General features: G+C 35.8%; 1 pseudogene; it reads left to right on the top strand.

Moving 5' to 3' along the window:
• The first annotated feature begins 14,540 nt into the window (after positions 1 to 14,540).
• On the top strand, positions 14,541 to 15,543 carry LOC129062080 (gamma-sarcoglycan-like; annotated as a pseudogene).
• The last annotated feature ends 8,426 nt before the right edge of the window (positions 15,544 to 23,969 follow it).

Raw genomic sequence — 23,969 nt, 5'->3', positions numbered from 1 at the left:
TTTCACAGTTGCCAATACTTGATATTACCAATATTTTTGAATATATATTAATCTGATTGTGACAATGATGTGTTATTTTAATTATTCTTTCATCATTTGTTGAAACTAAACATGTTTTTAAATATTTCTTGCCTATTTCTATTATTTTTAAAAAGCTTTAAGTGATTTTTTTGGTATTCTTTATCCATTTTTTAATTAAATGTTTGTAGATTGCCCCCCCAAAAAAATTAATCCCTTTTTGATATGTTGCAAATACTTTCCTATTCTATTACTTGTCCTTTAACTTTTTTACATGTATATTACTGTTTAGTCTTAAATGTTTAACATAGTGATATTGTCAATATTTTACTCTATAGCTTCTGGGTTTGAGTATTTTACTTCAGGGTAAGAAAAATATTAGTTTGTATTTTCTCCCAGAACTCCTTAGATTCTACATATTGGTTTTTAACTCACCTGATTATTTCTTGTATACTGTGTGAAATACAGCTCTATATGTGTTTTATTTCAAGTAATAGTGGTCCATGCACCTTATTTGTTGAATAAGCCTTATTTTACCCATTGATTTGAAATATTAACTTAATCATATGTTACATTGTTAGACAGATATATACATTTGTCTCTAGAATGCTCATTATATTTCTTTGATGTACTTGATTATCTCTGTGCTGATGTCATGTTGGTTCAATTGATGAGACTTTATAATGCTTTTAAATTTTTAAAATATTTTATAAGTAACTTTGACATTTACAAAATAAATAAAATCAATCTGCAGTGAAGGAAAGAAGGAAGGAAGGAAGGGAGGGAGGGAGGGAGGAAAGAAAGAATGAAAGCATAAAAGAAAAAGAAAAGGAAAGAAAGAGAGATGGAACTCCTACCTTTTGTGACAACATGGATGGAACTGGAGAATATTAAGCTAAGTGAAATAAGTCAGTTGATGAAAGAAAAATACCATATGATCTCACCAATAAGTGGACTCTATTCAACAAAATAAACTAATGAACAAAATAAACCACAGGCAAGGAAACATGGAGCAGACTGAAAGTGACCAGAGGGGATGGGGAAAGAGGACAATGGTGGAAAGAAGGGGAGGGGATGAGACAAAAAACGTGTATGAATGACCCATTGACATGGACAACAGAGTGGGAATTGACTGTGGGAGTGGGGGGTGGGGGTGGGATGGGTGGAAGGTGGTAAAGGGAGAAAAACTGAGAAAATTGTAAGAGAATAAACATGAATTAAAAATTAAAAAAGAAACATTTTATATACAGTATTTTATGTAATGTATTATTAAAAATATAATTTAAAGGTTAGCCAAAATATTTATGAATAAATTGTTAATATTAGAAATATATGAAATATCATAACAGTCATTTATTTCTTTACTTAATACATCTTTTAATCTTTCATGCTCCAGAAAGGACCTCAAGATAGCAGAGGAGTGAGTGGAAGTCACATTGACTTCTTCCTAGGACCAATCTGGAATTACAACTAAATTGTAGAGAAATCACCAGGAAAACAGTGGAACAATAGTGAGAGGAGTCTTAAAACTTAGGACGGACAAAGGAATCGACTTTGGCACAACCTAATTTGTAAGGAGTGGGGTAGAGGCTCGAGAAGGTGGACTAGGAACCCATGGAAAGCAGTACCAGAGGGTTATTGAAACAGCCAGTTGGATCCCCCTGAGAAGAGCAGGGTCTAAATCATAAGTGGGGATCTCCAGCCTTTAGCACCAAAGCCCTAAAAGCACACAGACGACAGCCAGTTGTGAAAAGTGTAGTAGTGCTCTATGCCAGAGACAGGTGGCTGGAGACATAAAGAGCTGTTTAAAGCACCAACACAAAAAATTGTAGTGGCAGCCACTTACCCTGGGTTCTGGCAGAGGCAGGGGCAGAGTAAGTTGGAGCCACCAAGGGGAGACTGGAAAGAAGTCTTGGCATAAAGAACTGAGAAAGTGGACGGTAGAGTGCCACTGCAGACTCACCCACATTCGACAGCTGCCATCTTGCTCAGGCAGATCACTCCCATGAGTGGAAGCAGCATGAAGGAACATAATATCCCCACCCCCAGAAGGCTTGGCCCAGGCTGTTGTTGGGTAGGCCTGAGTGCTGAACACAGAGCAACAGTCACAGATAGTAGATCCTTAGCCAAAGTGGGTGTAGAGTGGTCTAGAGATGCTTGAGGAAAATCTGGTGACATACATGACAGGGAGAGAACAGAGGGATTAGCTGGGGGAACCCAAGTCCTGACTCCTCCCCCATATGGCAGCAGCCATCTTGCTCAGGCAAACTATTCCCTGAGTGGCAATGGATGAAAGGACACAATAGCCCCGCTCACAGGAGGGTCTCTGCCCCGCCCTGACTGCTGAGGGCAGAGTGACTAGATTAACAACTGGAGGAGAGAGACACAGAGAGTACATTCCTGGAAGTACTGTTAAAGATTGCCTAATGTGAGACAGAGTCATCAGTTGACATCTTCAGAGAGAAATCCAGAAAGAAAGAATAAAAAATGCGATCTCCTATCATCGAAGTTCACACCACAAAATCAGGAATTCAAGACAGATCAATTTAAGAAGCACAAGCAAAAAAGAAGAATCTCACAAACAGTTGGAAGAAAAAGAAACACCCCCCAATTGAATGGAAAGGAGGAATCACCAGAAAGAGGACTAAATGAAATAGAGGCAAGCAAACTATCAGATACTGAGTTCAAAACAATGGTTCTAAGGAAGCTCAGTAAGCTCAGTGAGCTCAAAGAGAATTACCAAAATCTACAGCAAAATTATGAGGAACTTATTGCAAACTATATCAGCATGGAAAAAAAAACATAGAAACTATCAATGAGGCAAGAGAAAATGATGAATATAATTTCTGGATTGAAGAAGACAGTAGAAGGAATCAAAAGGAGGCTCAGTGAGGCAGAAGATTGAATCAGTGATGTGGATGATGAAGTAGAAAAAAAAAAAACTCCTAGAAAGAGAAAGAAAATGAAAAAAAGACTTGAAAAGAATGAAGAGACATTAATGGAATTGCTGAACAACCTGAAACATAATAATATCCATATAATAGGGTTACTGGACAGAAAGAGGAAGATGGGAGAGAGACCATGTTTGAAAAAGTAATGATGAAAAACATCCCTAACTGGAGGAGAGAAAGTTCATGCTAGTCCAGGAAGCACAAAGGTTCCCATTCAAGAGTAACCCAATGAGGCCAACTCTAAGACACATCATCATTAAAATTAAGGAAGAGTTAACCCTGTCCTTCTCAGACTATTCCAAAAAATCTAAGAAGAAGGATGACTCCCAAAGTCTTTTTATGAGGCCAGCATCATTCTAATCCCAAAACTAGATAAAGACTTCACCAAGAAGGAAAAATGCAGGCTAGTATCACTGATGAACATAAATGCTAAAATCCTCAACAAAATATTGGCAAATCACACCCAGCAATACATTAAAAAGGTCATCCATCATGATCAAGTGGGATTCATCCCAGGGATGCAAGGATGTATCCATATTCTCAAATCAATATACGTCACATAAACAGATGAAAAAACAAAAAAATAAATTATTATATTAACAGATGAGGAAAAAGCATTTGACAAGGTACAGCAACAATTTATGATAAAAACATTCAGTAGAGTGGTTTTTACCACTCTACATAACTCAACATAATTAAGGCTATATATATATATATATCTATATATATATATATATTTTTATAAATATATATATATAATATATATATATATATATATATATATATATATATATATATATATATATATATATATATATATAAAACCTACACCCAACCTCGTATTTAATGTGCAAAAACTAAAATCTTTCCAACTAAGATCAGGTACAAGACAAGGATATCCGCTTTCACCACTTGTATTAAATAGAGTATTGGAAGTTCTAGCCACAGTGATCATACCAGAAAAACAAATAAAAGGCACCCAGATTAGAATGGAAGAAGTAAAACTATTATTATTTGCAGATGACATGATAGTGTACATGGAAAACCCCATAGAGCCCTCAAAAAAGCTACTTAACCTAATAAGGAAATTTGGCAACACAGTGGGATACAAAAGCAATATTCAGAAATTGAAAGTGTTTTTGTATTCCAAAAATGAAATATCAGAGTTAGAAATCAGGAAAAAATCCCCTTTGCTATAGCAATAACAACAACAACAACTAAACTAGGTAAGAATAAACCTGACCTAGGAGGTAAAATACCTATACACAGAAAACTATAGAACACTGAAGAAAGAAATTAAGAGAGACACAAATAAATGTAAGCCTATGCAGTGTTCATGGAAAGGAAGAATTAATATCATCAAAATGTCCATACTACCCAAAGCAACTTATAGATTCAATGCAATCTTGATTAAAATACCGATGACGTATTTCACAGAGATAGAACAAATATTTCAAAAATTTATATAGAACCATAAACAACCACAAAAAGCTGCAGCAGTTTTGAGAAAGAAGAACAAAGTAGGAGGAATCACAATACCTGACATCAACTTTCTTACAAAGCCACTGTAATCAAAACAATCTGGTACTCAAATAAGAACAGATACATAGATCAATGGAACAGAATAGAGAGCTCAGAAATAAATCCATGTCTCTATGTTAAATTAATATGTGACAAATGGTGCAGAAGCATAAAATGGAGTAAAAATAGCCTCTTCAACAAATGGCATTGGGGGAGCAGGACAAGTACATGCAAAAAGTTGAAATTCAACCACAGACTTACACAATATACACACACACACAAATCAAAATGGATAAAAGACTTAAATATAAGTCATGACACCATTAAAGTCCTAGAGGGGAACATAGGCTGGAAACTCTCAGATATCCCATGCAGCAATATTTTCACTGACATGTCACCTAGAGCAAGGGACATAAAGGAAAGGATAAAGAATTGACTTCATCAAAATAAGGAGCTTCTGCATGGCTAAAGAAAACATCAGTAAATGAAAAAGGAACCAATCATATGGGAAAATATATTTGCCAATGATACCTCAGAGAGAGGTTTGACCTCCAAAATATATAAAGAACTCACATGACTCCACTCCAGGAAGACAAACAATCAAATTAAAAAATGGGCAAAGGACTTGAACAGACACTTCTCCAAGGAAGACATACACAAGGCTCAGAGATATTATGAAAGATTGCTCATTATCACTAGCCAGCAGAGAAATGCAAATTAAAACCACAATGAGATAGCACTTCACCATGTTCAGAATGGCCATAATCAATCAATCAACACACAATGGGTGCTGGTGAGGTTGTGCAGAAAAGGGTAATCTAGTACATTGTTGGTGAGAATGCAGACTGGTGCAGCCACTTTGGAAAACCCTTTGGAATTTCCTCAAAAAGCTAAAAATAGAACTTCCTTTTAACCCAGCAATTCCACTGCTGAGATTATTCCCTAAGAATCCCAAATACCAATTCAAGAAAACCTATGCACCCCAATGTTCATAGCAGCACAATTTACAATAGTCAAGTTCTGGAAGCAACTTAAGTGCCCATCAGAAAATGAGTGGATCAAAAAACTATGGTGCATTAACACAATGGATTACTAGTCAGCAGAAAATAAGAAAAAAATTACTACCCTTTTCTACAGTATGAATGGAACTAGAAAGCATTAAGCTAAGTGAAATAAGCCACGTGGTGAAAGACAAATACCATATGATCTACCTATAAGTAGAACCTAATCAGCAAAACAAGCAGGCAAAGAAAATATGACCAGTAACGTTGAAAGAAAGAAGAAACCTACAAGAATAGGAGGGATGGAGGTGGGTAGTGGGGAGGGGAAGGGGAAGGATCTGAAAAAGGAACAGGTGTGAAGGACATATGGATGGAGCTAAGGTGGGGAAAGATTGAGGGGGAAGGTGCAGGTGGGTATGGCAGGGGAAAGAGGTTACAGGTAAATGTAGAAAAATATATGTGAAAAAAATTTAAAATGAAATAAATATAAATAAAAATAAATAAATAAAAATTGGTTTAAAAAAAAAAGCAAAAACAAACCAAGACTACAAATTCAGGAAAATCAAAATCATAACAAGCATTTTCTCAGACCACGAGGGCTTGAAACTAGAAACCAACCTCAAGGAAAAAACTCAAAAACATTCAAACTCATGAAAACTGAATAGCATGCTATTAAACAATGAATGGGTCAGAAATGAGATCAAAGAAGAAATCAAAAAGTTTCAGGAAACAAATGAAAATGAACACACAACAGTCCACAACCTATGGGACACAGCGAAGGCAATCCTGAGAGGGAAGTTCATAGCAAAAAAGGCCTACTTAAAAAAAGACAGAAACATTTCAAATAAATGACTTCACCCTCTACCTTCAGGAACTGGAGGAACAACAACAAACACAGCTCAGAACTAGTAGAAGAAAGTAAATAGTCAAGATCAGAGCAGAAATGAATGACATAGAAACTAAAAGAACAATTCAAACGATCAACGAATCCAAGATCTGGTTCTTTAAAAAGATTAACAAAATCCACAAGCCTTTAAGCAGACATCAATAAAAAGGAGAGGACCCAAATAAATAATATCAGAAATGAAAGGGGGGAAATAACAACTGATACCTCAGAGATACAAAGGATTGTAAGAAATTGCTATGAACAATTCTATGTCAAGAAATTTGAAAACCTTGATGAAATGGACAAATTTCTAGAATTATATAATCTTCCAACACTCAATGTGAAGAAGCAGAAAGCCTGAAGAGACTGATAACAGCTGGTGAAATTGTAGTAATAATACAAAAACCTCCCAGCACACAAAAACCCTGGACCAGAGAGTTTCACAGGAGAATTTTACAAAAAATTTGAGGAAAAGCTAACCCCTGTCCTTCTCAGATTGTAGTACATGTATACAATGGAATATTACACAGCAGAAAGAAAGAAAGAGCTACTCTCCTTCACTACAGCATGGATGGAACTGGAGAGCATTATGCTAAGTGAAATAAGCCAGGTGGTGAAAGACAAATACAATATGATCTCACCTATAAGTGGAATCTAATCCACTTATCAGCAAAGCAAAGCAAGCAAGCAAGCAAGGAAAATATGACCAGCAACATTGAAAGAAAGAAGAAAACAACAGGGAAGTAAGGAAGGGAGGGAGGTGAGTAGGAAGGAGGGGAAGGCACAGGGTCAGATCATGGAACTAGTGTGAAGGACATGGAGGAAGCCAAGGTGAGTAAGGATTGAGGGGGGGAGGCTGGGGTGGGTGGGTCAGGGGAAAGTGTTGTCGGGTAAATGGAGACAATTTTATCTGAATAATTTTAAAAAAGAAATAAAGAAATTTAAAAAATAAATAAAATACATATTTGTATTATAGAAATATTTATAGGTCATATTGTTTTCCTAGAAAAAAACATGTGATTCAAAAGTTTGAAAATATATTATACAAAGTACCTTAAATAATATGAGAAGAAAGGAAATCACAACCATTCTGTTCTTCATTCATTAAATATAATAATAATTATTTTTTAATCCTCACCTGAAGATATATTTATTGATTTTAGAGAGAAGGAGAGAGAAACATTGATGTGAGAGAGAAACATTGATTGGTTGCCTCCTGTATGTTTCTGGACCAGCAATTAAACCCACAGGTTTTTGGTGTATGAGGCAATTCTACAACCAACTTATCTACCTGGCCAGAGCCATTAAATATAATTATTAAATATTTTCTTTTTTCCACACACTCATCTTGTGGAAAGTATGAGATGCATAAAATATATGTGGTATACATATTTTATGGAATATTGCTCAGCCATGAAGAATGATGAAATACTGCCATTTTCAACAACATGGATGGACCTTGAAAATATTATGCTAAGTGAAATAAATGGAAAAAGCTGAAAACCATATTATTTTACTCATATGTAGGATATAAAATTGAAAGTCATAGACACAGACAATAGTATGTTGGTTACCAAAGGGAAGGGGTTAGGGGTAGTAAAGGGTAAAGGGAGACAAATATTAACATATGGTTAGATATGTTATGCATCGTCGTTCAGTTTGTAATGGCAAGGCTAGAGCACCCCATGAGGCTTTCAATAAAAAGCAGTTAAATTAAATACACAATGAAATAGCATGAAGCAATTTACCAAAAGTAAATCTCTGCAGTGATATGACATGATCTCCAGAAAGTTATAAGAATATTAATTTTACTTGTTTTGCATAAATAAACACTGCAGGATTGTAGGAAATACCAATGAAAGTTGTTTCCTACTGTGAGGATGTGGGCTCGAGAGAGGTAGAAGGAGGGGTATGGGCTGGCTTGGAGAAGTGCTCTTCTACAATACCATTTATGAATTATTTTGATTTTTAAATAATGTAGGTATATTATCTATGAAAATAAATGTTTATTTTTAAAATACATATAAATATAGTGACACAATACAATCGTGTATCCTGGTTTGCCCAAATGAGTTCTTATTAATGCCTGATGTCCCAGAAAAATTATTAATAGTGCTGTGCTTTATTCTTATAAATATTTTGTCTTTACTTAGATGATAAACTACATAAACAACCTGGGTGATAGAATGTTTGTTTTGATCCCACTTTGGAATTTGTGGTCTGAATATGTGTGTACATATTACTCCTTGAATATGTATGCATATACACATACGAGGGGGGACCCAAAACAAACAGAATTTCTTTATAAAATTTTTAAAATTTATTCTTGCATGTTTAAACTTCAGTCACCTTCAGAGTACTTTCCTATCAAAACATCAAAACTTTTTTTTGCTGCTTAAAACAGTTTTTGAACTTGTCTATTTTTATACCTTCTGGTGATTTTGTCATTTTTTTTTCACCTCTTCCACACTGGAAAAACATTTTTCTTTGAGAATTTTTTTCACCTGGGGAAACAAAAGAGTTGATCAGGGAGAGATAGGGTGAATAGAGAGGCTGGTGCATGGGGGTAATGCTGTTTTTGGTTAAAAAAAAAAACAAAACCCAAAACACAAAACTGCTGAACACTAAGCGCAGCATGGACAGGTGCACTCATAAATCACCCATTATGAAATGGGAAAACACACTGAAAGATTCTTCAAAAAAATATTCACTGAAGACAAATGCAACCTCTCACAACAATGCCAGGTGGTACTCTGATACAGATGTGTTCTTAGAACATTTACCTAGCTGGGGAAGCTTATACTACAAGGTTTCTGCCCTCCAGATGATAATTTTAATTTGGGCAGTTCCTCTTATAAATATATCACTCTAAAAGAAGGGAAATAAGAGAAACTATTATGTATATATATATATAATGTGTATAAATGTCATCTTAATATTCTATATTATGGACATATTTATATGTAATACTGTTTTCCAAGAAGAAAAATATTATTAAATGGTTAGAAAAGGTGTTATCAAAAGTAGCCAATATGAGCAGAGGTGAAATCATAGCGATTCTGTTACACATATATATATATAACAATACACTTAGTATATAAAGTATTTATATACCTCTAAATTATTATGCTTACTATGATAAAATACATTAGATATACAGAAATAAGTATAAGTAGTATATACAGTATATAATGATAAATATATACTTATTTCTCTTCTTCTAGAATGATAAAACTGACACAAACATGATAGAATGAACCAAAGAGTTGGCGTTCACCCCACTGTGTTACATTTATACATTGCTTTTAACTATTTTCCCTCAGAGCAAAAGAGAAAAACTGATAATATTTGTATGATACACTGAAATGAACAGAAAGTCTGCTTAATGACTAAAGCTAACTGTCCAGGGGCTGTAATTTCCCCAGGCTGTATCTTACTACTCAAAGAATGAGGTTCAGAAAGATCAGTAACTCAGTTCACATAATATCTATAATTTTGGGAGAGTTCTGCTCTAAGGAAGATCTGAAGGTAAAGACCTCAGAAAGATTAAAGAATAAAGGATTTTGAAATAAAAGAGAAGATAAATCTGGAGCACTAAACTGATCTAAAAAACAGAATGACTTCTGGTGGGGTTACAAGAAGTGTACTCAATCTCTATGACACTCATTTGATTCTTAGGAGTAAAATAATTTATTCATTCATTTATTCATAAATTAACAAATATGCCAAGCTTCATACTAGAAATCAATAATGATATATGTGCTCTCTTAAGTTGTAAGATAGCTATTTATGTCTCCACAAGAAGTCTTCAGGCTCACTACATAGCATTGATGAAAATGATTCCAGAAATTGTCAGTGATTTTTTGGGGACTGACACAGGGAATGCTGACCAAGTAGTATTTTGTTGCCCTTATGACCACCCCTCAATAAAAACAAGTTGAAATAACCACAATGCAGGAAAATAAGAAGAGTAAGAAAGAATAGGGGTCCAAAAGCCCTGCATTAGAGGTGGTATAAAATTCACCAGGGCGTGAAAAATTACACAGGATGTTCCAGTGTGACCTTGGGCACCTAGACTAAAAGAAGATGACTGATTTACAGTATTTCCAGTTCTACTGACCTACATGTGACAAAAATGTGAGGTATGTGTAAAACTAGACATGCACAAAGAAAGACATTTCCAATACAAAAACACATGTGAAAAATTTGAAATAATAATGACTGTTTATTATTCTCTCTGCTCTATATGTGTAAACTAATATAATGCTCACAAAAATTCTTTGAATAGGGTTCTTCTGTGTTGGGAAATGCTCTGTCTGTTTTCAGGAACTGTAGCCCTGCCAACAGGCGAGAGGGCCCTAAGGCTGGAAATAATCAAAGAGGCCACTGAAGAGACAAACCATGTCCCCCTGGCAGGGGCACAGCCCCTGCCTCCCTCACATCACCCTGCTTGGCCCTGTGATGATCAGCTGTGAAAGACGGGTAAGATCTCTCAGGAGGAGAGAAGACCTAAGACAGACATGGCTGGTATGGGCAGCAGACTAGGACTTGGGGGACACAGAGAAAGGGTAAAAAGACCCACAACCCTCAGCTTGGCTTGGACATGGCCAGAGTCCTCATTTTATCTGAAAGAAGTCTCCTCACCTCTTGGAAGCTCCCTCCCCCTGCCTGCCTCAGGTTTGAAACAATACTGGAGACAGTCCTAAACTGGATCTGTCAGTTCCCAGGGGAAATCAGTCCCAAAAGTAAATTCTCTAAAATATGCTTTTTTTTTCCTCCCTTAAAAGTTATGATAGCCAGCTCATGCTAGGAAGGAAATTTACATTATTCACAGACCCTAACCTTAAACCCTTTGGTGCTTTCATATTTACACTCTCAAGTTTACTAGTCTCCTCTCGGACCCATGTAAATCGATGTGTTCCTGTCATTTGTTTTCTTTAAAACATCATCTATTCTTTGTAAACATTAGCATACTGATGTAATGAGATAGGATGTACATTCCTATTATCTAGCCCCACTGATAACTCTTTAAGTAAAAGCCTTTATGCTAAGCGAAATAAGCGAGGGGGTGAAAGACAAATACCATATGATCTCACCTATAAGCGGAACCTAACCAACAATACAAAGATGCAAGGAAAATATGACCAGCAACACTGAAAGGAAAAGAAATCAACAGAGACAAGAGGGAAGGAGGGAGGGGCGGGCAGGGAAAGGGAAGGGAAGGGAAAAGTCAAGGAACATATAGCAAGAACTCATGGACAAAACCAAAGGGGAAGAGCTGAGGGAGGGAAAGAGGGAGGGGGCAAGGGAAAGTGGTGGGGGGGAGGCAGAGACAAATGTATTTAAAAATAAAGAAAGAAAGAAAGAAAACTAACTATAAAAAAATAATAAAGTTAAGCTTGAAAATAAAAAAAAATAAAAGGATACGTTCTTGGTGGGATTACTGGTGACATGTTAATCTCTCCCCTGAAAATATAGTTTTTTCCAAAAAAACAAAAAGCCTTTGGAAAAAAGGGACTTGGGGGGCTTCTCCACTAGAGGGAAGTGCCCTGGCCCCTCTCCTGGCAAACACAGAAGTGTTTGCAACGACTCATGTTTATTCCCCTCATCCATGACAACCCCGGGATAGACTCTGCAGGATTTAGAGCCCTGCTCCCTCCTCAGATGGCCTGGGACAGTAACCCTCAGATCCAGGAGCACCATGCTCTCCACTATACACTCCATCCCCACAGCACTTCTGTTGTCCCCATTTTACAAAGGAGAACACTGAAGAACTGGGAGGTTAAGTACATCATCCAAGACTATGCTTAAGGAAAGTGGTAGAAATAATGATTGAATTCAGGGAAAAAAGCTTCAAAGTCTTTTCCCAACCAATACACTTCCTTGCCTTTGGAATGATAAGTCTTCTTAATATTTATGGAGCAACTCTTTTTTTTTTTACTTATACAACAATAAATACTGGTGTATTTCAGATCTAAAAATGAAAGGAAAAACAATAAATCTCTTAAAAAGCAACATGGGAGTAGACAAAGATAATTTGAACATTCCACAAAACTGCTAACCATAAAGAAATAACTTGATATATTAAGCTGCATAGGTTAAGAATTTCTGGTCATCTAAAGGCACCATTAATAAAGTAAAATGCCAAGCTATGGAATGAAAGAAGATACACACTATCTACATTCTCCAAGTCTCATTTCCAGAATATGTAAAGGAATTATCCAAAAGAATGAGAAAAGAAATCCAATAAAAAAAATGGTTGAAGGACTTCAGTAGTCTTCATAAAAAAATATTTTCAAAGGGCTAATAACAGCTGTAGTCATCAAGGAAATGCAAATTAAAACCACAATGTGATTTCACTACATTCCCACCAGAATGACTAAAATTAAAATGACAAAATGGCAGAAATTGCTAAGGAGGTAACAGAACTCTCATATACTGTGGATGGCACAGTAAATATGGACAAACACTTTGGAGCAAACTCTTTAGCATTATGTACTAAATGCCAAATATATGTATACACCATTACCAGCAATTCTCTGTATAGACAGAGCCCAAGAAAAATTTATAGATATGTTCACCAAAATAAATATATAATCATGTGCATGGAAAAATTATATGAAATAGCCTCACATTGGAAACCATACAAACTACCCTTAATAATAGAATGCTTATTATATCATGGACAATTCACACAAATGGGAAGTTATACAGCAATAAAAATAAATAAACTACAACTATATCATAAATATACATGAATTTTAGAAACTCAAAAGTAAAAGAAAACAGACCTACATAGTATGATCCATAGTTAATATTTTCTTTTTCCCAGAAAGTAAACAAGTTGATTCTAAGATTTGTATAGAAAACAATCATGCAAAATTAAAAGAACTTTTAATTTTAATTATAATCTTAACTCTATCAAACCAATAACAAAGAGCTTTATTCCATTTGTTCATTTACTTTTGTGTCTTTCCATAATGTTTTAAAGTTTTTTTCAAAAAGGTTTTTTACATTTCTTGATATTACTCCTAAATATATTATTGTTGATATTATAAATGAGATTTGTCTTTCATTATAACTTCTAACTAGATGTTGTTTATATATATATATCTATATATAAGCTATTATTTCTATACATCAATTTTATATTCTGCCTATCTTTTATTTTTAGAATCAGTTATAATTTTTTAATTTATTTTTTCAAATATATTTGTCTCTGCCTACACCCCACCACTTTCCCTTGCCCCCTCTCTCCCTCCCTCCCTCAACTCTTCCCTTTTGGTTTTGTCCATGAACCTTGCTATATGTTCCTTGACTTTCCCCTTCCCTTCCTTTTCCCCTGCCCCCCCCCCTTGTCTCTGTTGGTTTCTTTTTATTTCAGAGTTATTGGTCTTATTTTCCTTGCATCTTTGTATTGTTGGTTAGGTTCTGCTTATAGGTGAGATCATATAGTATTTGTCTTTCGCCCCCTGGCTTATTTCGCTTAGCATAATGCTCTCGAGTTCCATCCATGCTGTCACAAAGTGTAGTAGTTCTTCTTTTCTTTCTGCTGCATAGGATTCCATAGTGTAAATGTACCATAATTTTTGGATCCAATCATCTACTGATGGGAATTTAGGTTGCTTCCAACACTTGGCTATTGTAAATTGTGCTGCTATGAACATTGGGGTGCATGGGTTTTTTTGAATTGACATTTTGGGATTCTTAGGGTATAGTCCCATCAGGGGAATCACTGGATCAAAAGGCAGTTCCATTTTCAGTTTTTTTATGGAGCAACTCTTCAGAGTCAGGAACACATTATACACTTTTCATGTTTTGTTTTCTTTAATCTTCATAGGACTGCTTGATAGAAATCATTATAATTTTTTTTAATGTAGGAAAATGAATGCTCAGGGACAAGTTAATTTTTTTTTTACTCAGAACTGTAGTATCAAAAAGTAGCAGCACTGGGAGTGTGAGTGAGTTCCATGAAGGTCTCTGTTCCCCTTTCTTTGGCCCCTGAGTCAGTGGCACCTAAAACCCCAGTAGGGTTGTGGGCACCTGCATCTCAGTAGAGGTGCTACCCCTTTCAGAAGCAGAGTTATTGCTTTGTTTGCCAAGGAAAGAGGATGGGCCAAGGCCCATGCTGTCTAAAGAGAACACTATGGCCATCTGTATAGAATGAAGGGGAATGCAGTGGCCATTTGTGTCCCCAGACTCCAGAAAGTACAGCAGATGGTACATGAACAGTACACTACAACCACAGAAGACATCTGCATAGAGAGGACAGAAAAGCAGTAAGTCTACAAAATTGTCATTTATGACTGGAGAAAGTGTTGCCTCTTCTTATTTTACTCTTCATCCTCTTTGTGAATTTTTCTTTTACAATTTGGATTCTTAAAGTGATGTGTTTTTCAACAACAAGAATGAATCAGTTGCATCTAACAAAAGATGGGCATCACCTGGAAAGAGTCAGAATTTTTATTCCTTTTGTTTGCCAAAGAAATACACTTCAGAGTGGACTCATCTCTGTTTCTACAACTCACTCAGAATAAGACAATATATGCATGCAACTCTAAATGACAGGTCACAGGTGGATTATACATTGGTCCCAAAGTGGCAGAAGTACAGATTCAACACTTTCAGATCAATTTCAAAAATGACAAGACACTGTTTATTTTAGATGACAGAAAAGTTGTGGTTGGTAAAAACAGATTTTGAATAACTGAGCCTGATGGACTTTTTTTGAACATTCGATGTAGATACCTCTGGTAAAAGCAAACCATTTTGGGGAGCTGAGATTAGAATCCCACACATGAAGTCTAAGCATAGATGCCTCATGCTGGGATAATCTAGGCCCCTTCTCAAATGGATATCATTTTCTTCATAGTAGTGATGGAATGCTTGCGCTTGATGCTGAAACTATGCTTTACTTCAGTTGGTTCAGGAGACTCAGGGACCTGTTGGCAACTCACAAAGACTCTGTAAAATTTGTGTGTCTCCAGATGTGAAGCTTTACCTCTCTGTGGCTGGTGCAATTACCATGTGCCACAAATACAGCTACATCTCTCTAAACCACTCACATCTTCCACAGAGCACCTGGTATTTTTCAGTGAACTTCAAAGTACTTATCTCAGGCTTAACACTTAGAGCAACTTTACACTCTGAAAGACTAAGATGGTAGATGGAAGTAGAAAGAAACACCTTCAAAAGAAACTCAGAAGAATGTACCAATGAAAATATTCAGATGAATGGTGTGTAGATGTTAGACACAAAAGCCAAAGAAATATCAAAATAATAATGCTTATTTAATTTAGCTGATTTTCATCACAACCATGTGACTTGTTTTGCTTTCTTGTACCTGTCAATTTACAATAAAATATTGAACTTCTGTGTGGAATTAATTTATGATGTTTAGCTGTGGATATCTAACCCCCCCCCAAAAAATAGCATTGGTAAGTGCTAAAAGTTATATAAGGTGTTTTAAATATATCACTCAAAGCTGTGAGATCACTCTTCATTTTAGTGCAAGGTATGTCAGTTTTCACACAAAAAAATTTAGGTTTTAAAGGGACTTAGAAGTGATCGGATTTTCATTATGTAGTCAAATGAATATATTATACAAAATCAACCATGCTTTATTTTTAATTATATTTTATTGTTTATGCTATTACAGTTGTTTCAGTTTTTCCCCTTTGCCTCCCTCTACCCAGTCTCCACCCCTGCCAACTCCCTCAGGCAATCACCATACCATTGTCTATGTCCATGGGTCATGCATATATGTTCTTTGGCTACTATATTCCCTATACTGTACTTTATGACCCCATGACTATTCTGTGACAACCAATTTGTCCTTCTTAATTCCTTCACATTTTTCACCCATCTGCCTGACCCACCTCCCATCTGATAACCATCAAAATGTTTTCTGTATCTCTGTTTCTGTTTCTGTTCTGCTTGTTTGTTTATTTTGTCATTTAGATTGAACTGTTGATAGATATTCATTGCCATTTTTGATCATATTTTTTATCTTCTTAAAGAAGACCCTTTAACATTTTATATAATATTGGTTTGGTGATGATGACCTACCTTAGCTTCTTCTTATCCAGGAAGCTCTTTATCTGTCCTCTGATTCTAAATGATAGCCCTCTCTGCAGGATAGAATAATCTTAATTGTAGGTCTTTGCTTTTCATCTTTGAATATTTCATGCCAATCCTTCTAACCTTCAAAGTTTCTTTTGATAAATCACTTCACAGTCTTATGGAAGCTCTCTTGTACGTAACTGCTTTTGTCTTGCTGCTTTTAAGATTTTCACTTTGTCTTTAACCTTTGGCATTTTAGTTATGGTGTGTCGGTGTGGGCCTCTTTGGTTCATCTTGTTTTGGACTCTGTGCTTCCTGGACTTTTATATCGACTTCCTTTACTAAGGTAGGGAAGTTTTCTGCCATTATTTTTTCAATAGGTCTCTAATTTCTAGCTCTCTCTCTTTTTTTTTCTTTCAGCACCACCATGATGCAAACATTAATATACTTGAAGTTGTCCTGGAAGCTCCTTACACTGTCTTCATTTCTTTTCTTTTCTTTTCTTTTCTTTTTCGTTTTATTGTTTCTTTTCTTGCTGTCCTGGTTGAATGATTTTTTTTGCCTCCTTTTATTTCAAATAACTGATCTGATTATTGGCTTCATCCACTCTACTGTTGATATCTTATAAATTGTTCTTTATTTCAATTAGTGTATCATTCATTTCTGACTGGATCTTTTTTTATGCTGTTGAGGTCCTCACTAAGTTCCTTGAGCATCCTTATAGCCAATGTTTTGAACTGTCCATATGGTAGATTGTTTATCTATATTTTTTTTAGTTGTTTTCCTGGAGTTTGGTTCTGTTCTTTCATTTAGGTCACATTTCTTTTTCTCTTCATGTTGGCAGCCTCTCTGTGTTTGTTTCTATGTATTAGGTAGAACTGCTATACCTTTAGGCTTGGTAAAGTGACGAAGTGTACTAGGTGTTCTGTAGAGTTCAGTGGCATAGCTTCTCCTATTACCCAAGCAAAGTACTCAAGATGTGCCAGCCATTTGGGGTGTGTACACCCTCATGTTGAAGTTGAGCTTTGATTACTGCTGGCACATCTAAGGTCAGCCGCCAACTGTGTTCTGTCTGGGATCTCACAGCATAAGCTACAAAGAGGGTAATCTTCAGATGCCTGTTATATATGCTGAGCTTGGAGGTGCCCAGGTGAGGTCAAGGGTCAAGTTGTGTTCCAAGGACTGCTGCTGCCAGTGCCAGTCCTGAAACAACTTTGCAAGAAGAGCAGGGCTCACTGAAACCAGATTCTCCTTGTTTAAGAGGATTTAGGAAAATCTGAAGCATAGGCCAAAACAAGTCATTTATATTGGAAAACCACTGGGAACAGCCTGGGTGGGCCCAAATGTTGGGATGAGCCAGGACCTCAGAGGGTCACTAGGGTGGGGTAAATGGTGTGAGCCTGGTTGGTGGACTCTCAGACATGGTACCACCTGCCAGCTCTGTAGCTCTGTTGGGGGAGTGCTCAGAAAAGGAACAATGGTCTCTGCCAGCATTTCTGTCTGGGAGAAAGCTGCCCCTAGCTCTCACCCTGATGACAAACAATTAAGTTCCTTATTATATATCTCTGATGTCTTTCAGTCTGCTGCCTTCATGCTGGAGCCCAGAGGAAGTGAGTCCATGTAAGTTTGTGTGTGGGTCCTTTCTGAGAAATTTCCTGAGACTTTGGCAGTTTCTGTCTTCCACATTCTCAATTATTATTGCTTTTTACAGCCAGAAGTTATGGGGACTTATCTTCCTGGCACTGGAACCCTTGTCTAGGGAACATATTGTGAGGCTTGGACCCCTTACTCCTGTAATATCCCTCCTGATTTTTACTACCATATATGGGTTTGAAACCAGCCCATTTTGCATCTCCACCCCTCCTACCAGTCTTGTTGTGTGTTTGTGTGTGTGTGTGTGTTTTCAAATTCCCTAGTTGTTTTATTCTTTAATTCCATAATTGTAGGACTTCCATTCACCTCAATTTCTGATGGTCCTGAATGATGGTTCTTCTATAGTTTGTTTGCAATTTTGATGTGGTGGTGGAGGAGGTAAGCCATGTTTCCGTTCATCACTATCCTGACTGGAAGTCAACCATGCTTTCTTTTTCCTTAGTCAATGAACAATAAAAATCACCCTACATTTTTCACACACACATAAAAAAGTGGTAACATTGGGGTCTGCACCAACCCCTTTCCTTCTCTTTTCTGGATATTCAGATTTTAACCAGTTGGGTCTATATGACCATTTTCGGAAGATCATGTCACATTCTTGGTCTTCAATTTACTCATCTGAAATGTCAAAATATTAAACTAAATCATCTCAAAAGAGAAAGTAGTTGAAGAGCTAGGGGAGAAAAGAGGGCCTAGGGAATCGCTAGAGTCAGGGTCCTCATTTCTACTATCTGTACCAGTCTGTTTTTTTTTATTTTGTAGCTATCTGCTCATATGTTACAGTTCAATGCTGTTTTTTCAATGTTTTTCTTTTTTATTGCTGTTTAAGTGCAGTTGCCTCCACTTCCTCCCATCACTCTCCCCTACTCCCCTTTGGTTTCTTTCTGTTTGTTTATTTGAAAATGCAGTATCAGATATTTCTGATTATTATGAGTGTGGTCTTTGATACTTAAATAAAGTTAGATATGCTTCTTGTTAGTGTTATGCAGCAATTGTTGAACTAACTTGAAGGAAAGGATGTTCCTAGCTCCAGCTTATCTGGTTGTCTGTGGCAGGCATATACAAGGGTGCATTCAGAACAGGTAATAAGAGGCAGTGCCCTCAATGAAAAAGAGACTCAGTAACAATAACAATAACAATAACAATAGAGACTCAGGCATATGGACTGAAATACAAGAATCAAAGGCTGAATGAGGGCCTAACAATTTATTTAACTTTTTATTGTTCTTCTATTGCAATTGCCCCAATTTTTCCCATTGCTCCCCCCTGCCTCACATACTCCTGCTTTCACATTCAATTCCCACCCTGTTGTTAATGTCTACAAATCATTTATACTTGTTCTTTAACTAGGCCCTTCCACATCTTTCACCCCTTGTCCCCTTCCTCACTACTCTTGCCCCTGTCAGTTTGTTCCTTCTTTCCTTTCTTCTGGTTCTATTTTGCCCCTTTGTTTGTTTTGTTTATTAGGTTCCTCATATAGGTGAGATCATATGATATTTGTCTTTCATCACCTGGCTTCTTTCATTTAGCATAATGTTCTTCAGTTCCATCAATGCTGATGTGAAGGATAAGAGTACTTTCTTTCTTTCTGTTGTATAGTATTCCATTATGTAAATGTACCATAGCTTTTTGATCCACTCATTTACTGAGAGGCACTTAGGCTGTTTCTACCTGTTGGCTATTGTAAATAATGTTACTGTGAAAATAGGGGCACATAGGTTCTTTTGAATTAGTGATTCAGGGTTCTTACGGTATAATCCCAGCAGTGAAATTGCTGGATCAAAAGAAGTTCTGATTTTAGTTTTTTAAGGAAATTCCAGTGTTTTCCACAGTGGCTGCACCAGTCTGCATTCCCTTTTCTTCACATCCTTCCCAGCATTTGCTGTTTGTTGATTTGCTAATGATGGGCATTCTGACCTGTGTGAGGTGGTACCTCATTGTGCTTTTAATTTGCATTTCTCTCATGGCTAGTGATGTTGAACATCCCTTCATATGCCTTTAGGCCCTCTGTATACCCTCCTTGGAGATGTATCTATTCAGGTCCTTTACCCATTTTTTAATTGGTTTGTCTATCTTGTGTTGAGTCATAAACATTCTTTATATATTTTGGAGGTAAAACCTTTGTCTGAGGTATCATTGACAAACTGTTTTTTTTTTTTTTTTCCAGTTGGCATGTTTTTATTTCTTTTTCTTGTCAGGATGCTGTAGTGAGAACTTCCAATACTATTTTGAATAAAAGTGGTAAAAGTGGACATCCTTGTCATGTTCCTGATTAGTGGGGAAGTTTTTAATTTTTACCCTTTGAGTATGACGTTGGGTGTAGGTTTCTCATATATGACCTTTATTATGTTGAGGTATGTTCCCTCTATTCCCTTTGCTCAGCATTTTTTATCATAAATGGGTATTGTTCTTTATCAATACTTTTTACCACACCTACTGATATGATCATGTTTATGTGTATATGTTTATTGATTTGTGAATATTATACAATCCTTGCATCCCTGGGATGAATCCCACTTGATCATGGTGTATGATCCTTTTAACGTATTGCTGGATCTGGTTTGCCAATATTTTGTTGAGGATTTTAGAACCTATGTTCATCAATGATATTGACCTGTAGTTTTCTTTCTTTGTTGTGGCTTTATCTGGCTTGGCATTAGGATACTACTGGCCTCATAAAAGAGTTAGGGAGTAGACCCTCTTCTTGAATTCTTGGAATAATTTGAGAAGGATAAGAGTTACCTATTTGTTAAATGTTTGATAAAATCACCCATGAACCCATCTAATCCAGGGCTTTTGTGTTTGGGGGTTTGCTTCAAGTTCATTAATTGTGATTGATCTGTTCAGATTTTCTGCTTTTTTTATTTCATTTGGAAGATTATATGTTTCTAAAAATTTATCCATGTTGCCCAAGTTTTCAAATTTTGGGGCATATAGTTTTTCATGGGCATTTCTTTTAATCCTTTGTATTTATTTGGTATCGGTTGTAATTTCTTCTCTTTCATTTCTGATTTTATTTATTTGGATCCTCTCTCTTTTTTTTTCTAGATGAGTCTGCTTAAAGGCTTGTTGATTTTGTTTATCTTTTCAAAAACCAGCTTCTGGATTGGTTGATCCTTTGAATTGTTCTCTTAGTCTCAATGTCATTTAATTCTGCTCTGATCTTGATTATTTCTTTCCTCCTACTCATTTTGGGCTTTGTTGGTTGTTGTTCCTCTAGTTCTCGTACATGTAGGGCTAGGTTGTTTATTTGATTTTTTGTGTGTGTGTTTTTTAGGTAAGCCTGCATTTCCATGGCCTTCCCTGTCAGGACTGCCTCCACTGAGTCCCATAGGTTTTGGGCTGTCCTGTGTTTATTTTCATTTATTTCCAGAAACATTTTGATTTCTTCTTTTATCTCATTGTTAACCCATTCATTATTTAATAGCATCTTATTCAGTCTCCATGAATTTGAAAGTTTTTGAATTTTTCTCTTGAGGCTGGTTTCTAGTTTCAAAGTCATTGTGATCTGAGCACATGCTTATATGATTTCAATTTCCTTGCATTGTCGAGGCTTATTTTCTGACCTGCCATGTGGTCTATTTTTAATTTTTTTAAATTATTTTTTTTTGCATGCTCAATGTGTTCAATTTATTTTTTTTAATTTTTTTCTTTTCTTTTCTTTTCTTTTCTTTTTTTTACTTCTTCTTGTTCAGATACAGTTGTCCCACACTTTTCCCCATTGTTCACCCTTACTCCTTTCCCCACTACTTCCACATTCAACCCCCTCATTCTCCATCCCTGTGAGTCCTCTATTCATATTCTTTAGCTTGCCCTTTCTCTTTCTTTCCCCCATTATACCCCTCCCCACTCCTTTCTGGTCACTGTCAGTTTGTTCTGTATTTCCAAGTCTATGGCTCCATTTTGCTGATTTGTTTTGTTCATTAGGTTCCACCTATAGGTGAGATCATATGGTATTTGTCTTTCATTGCCAGGCTTATTTCACTTAGCATAATGCTATCCAGTTCCATCCATGCTGTCAAGAAGTTCAGGAGTTCCTTCTTTCCTTCTGATGTGTAGTATTCTATTGTGTACATGTACCACAGTTTTTTAATCTTCTAATTTACTGATAGGTACTTAGGCTGTTTCCGGCACCTGGCTATTTTAAATAAGGTTGCTATGAACATTAAAGTGTATAGGTTCTTTTGAATTAGTGATTCAAGATTTTTAAGGTATAGTCTCAGCAATGAGATTGCTGGGTTGAAAGGCAGTTCCATCTTTAGGGGTTTTTTTAGGGAATTCCATACTGTTTTCCACAGTGGCTGCACCATTCTGCATTCCCAACAGTGTACTAGGGTTCCTTTTTTCTCTGGTGAGACTGGGTATTCCTGTCTTGCTCTTGATTTTAGAGTAAAAGCTTTCAATTTTTTAACATTGAGTATGATATTAATTGAGGGTTTATCATATATCAGCGTTATTATGTTGAGGTGCTTTCATTCTACACATTTAATTGAGTGTTTTTAATCGTAAGTGGGTGTTGTATCTTGTTAAATACTCTTTTTTTCTGTATCTGTTGATATGTTCTTATGATTTTTATCTTTTATTTAGTTTATGTGGTATATTACATTAATCATTTTGCATATGTCAAACTGTCCTTGCATCCCTGGAATGAACCCATTTAATCATAATATATTATCTTTTAAATGTATGTTTCTATTAAATTTGCTTGTATTTTATTTAGGGTTTCTACATCAACATTTATCAAGAATATTGGTCTGTAATTTTTGCATGTGTGTTCTCTCCTTGGCAGGTTTTGGTATTGGGGTAATATTAGCTACATAAAATGACTTAGGAAGTATTGGTTCTTCTTCAATTTTTTAGAAGATTTTGAAAAGGATAAATATTAAATATTCTTTGAATGTTTAATATAGTAATATTTCAATATTGAAGACGTCTTATAGTTTTACTTTTGGGAAGGTTTAAAAAAATTATTGTTGTTCAATTACACTTGTCCCCATTTTCCCCCCAATACTCTCTCCTGCCCTACTCGCTCCCTATCTTCCACTTCCAATCCTCCCCTGCCCCGTTGTCTTTGTTGTCTTTGTCCATGGGTCCTTCATACATGTTTCTTGACCCTTACCTTTCCTTCCACTGATATACCCCTCCCCACTCTGGTTTTTTTATGATTGTTTTATTTCTCTTACTATTGATTGGTCTATTTAGATTTTTCAGTTCTTTGTAATTAAGTCTAGAAAAGTTATGTGTTACTAAGGACTTGCCCATTTTTTTTTAGGATATTAAATATGGTACACAGTATTCTTGTACGTCCCTTGTATTTCTGTGATGTGTGTCATAACTTCTACTCTTTCATTTCTGATTTTTTAGTCTTTCCTTTTTTTTTTAACTTTGTGAGTGTAGGCAGAGGTTTGTGAATTAAATCTTTTTTCAGAAAAATGGTTCTTTGTACCATTAATTTTTTCTACTGTGTTTTTGTTGTCTATTTTATTGAATTCTGCTCAAAGTTTTATTATTTTTTTCTTTCTACTGAGTTTGGACTTCCTTTTTTTCCCCTAGTATTTTAGGTTAACTCTTAGATTGTTAATTTGATATTTTCCTTGTTTTATGAGGTAGGCCTATAATGATACAAACTTCTCTCATATTACCATTTTTTATGTATCCAAAAAATTTGGTATGATGTGTTGTCACTCTAATTTGTCTTTATGTATCTTTTGATCTTTTATTTATTTTTCTACCCAATTGTTGTTCAGTAGCATGTTGTTTAATATCTACATATTTGTTGTTTTCTTTCTTTCATTTTGCAGGAAATGAAAGCAGGAAATAATTTCAGAGTGTTGTCATTAGATCATATTCTTGGTATGATTTCAATTTTATTAAATT

Source organism: Pteronotus mesoamericanus, unplaced genomic scaffold, assembly GCF_021234165.1.
Source record: "Pteronotus mesoamericanus isolate MK-2021 breed Mesoamerican mustached bat unplaced genomic scaffold, CSHL_Meso_final scaffold_705, whole genome shotgun sequence".
In the NCBI taxonomy this organism is placed as follows: domain Eukaryota; kingdom Metazoa; phylum Chordata; class Mammalia; order Chiroptera; family Mormoopidae; genus Pteronotus; species Pteronotus mesoamericanus.
The sequence above is the reverse complement of the archived record's forward strand: the minus strand, read 5'-3'. Positions and strand labels throughout refer to the sequence as shown.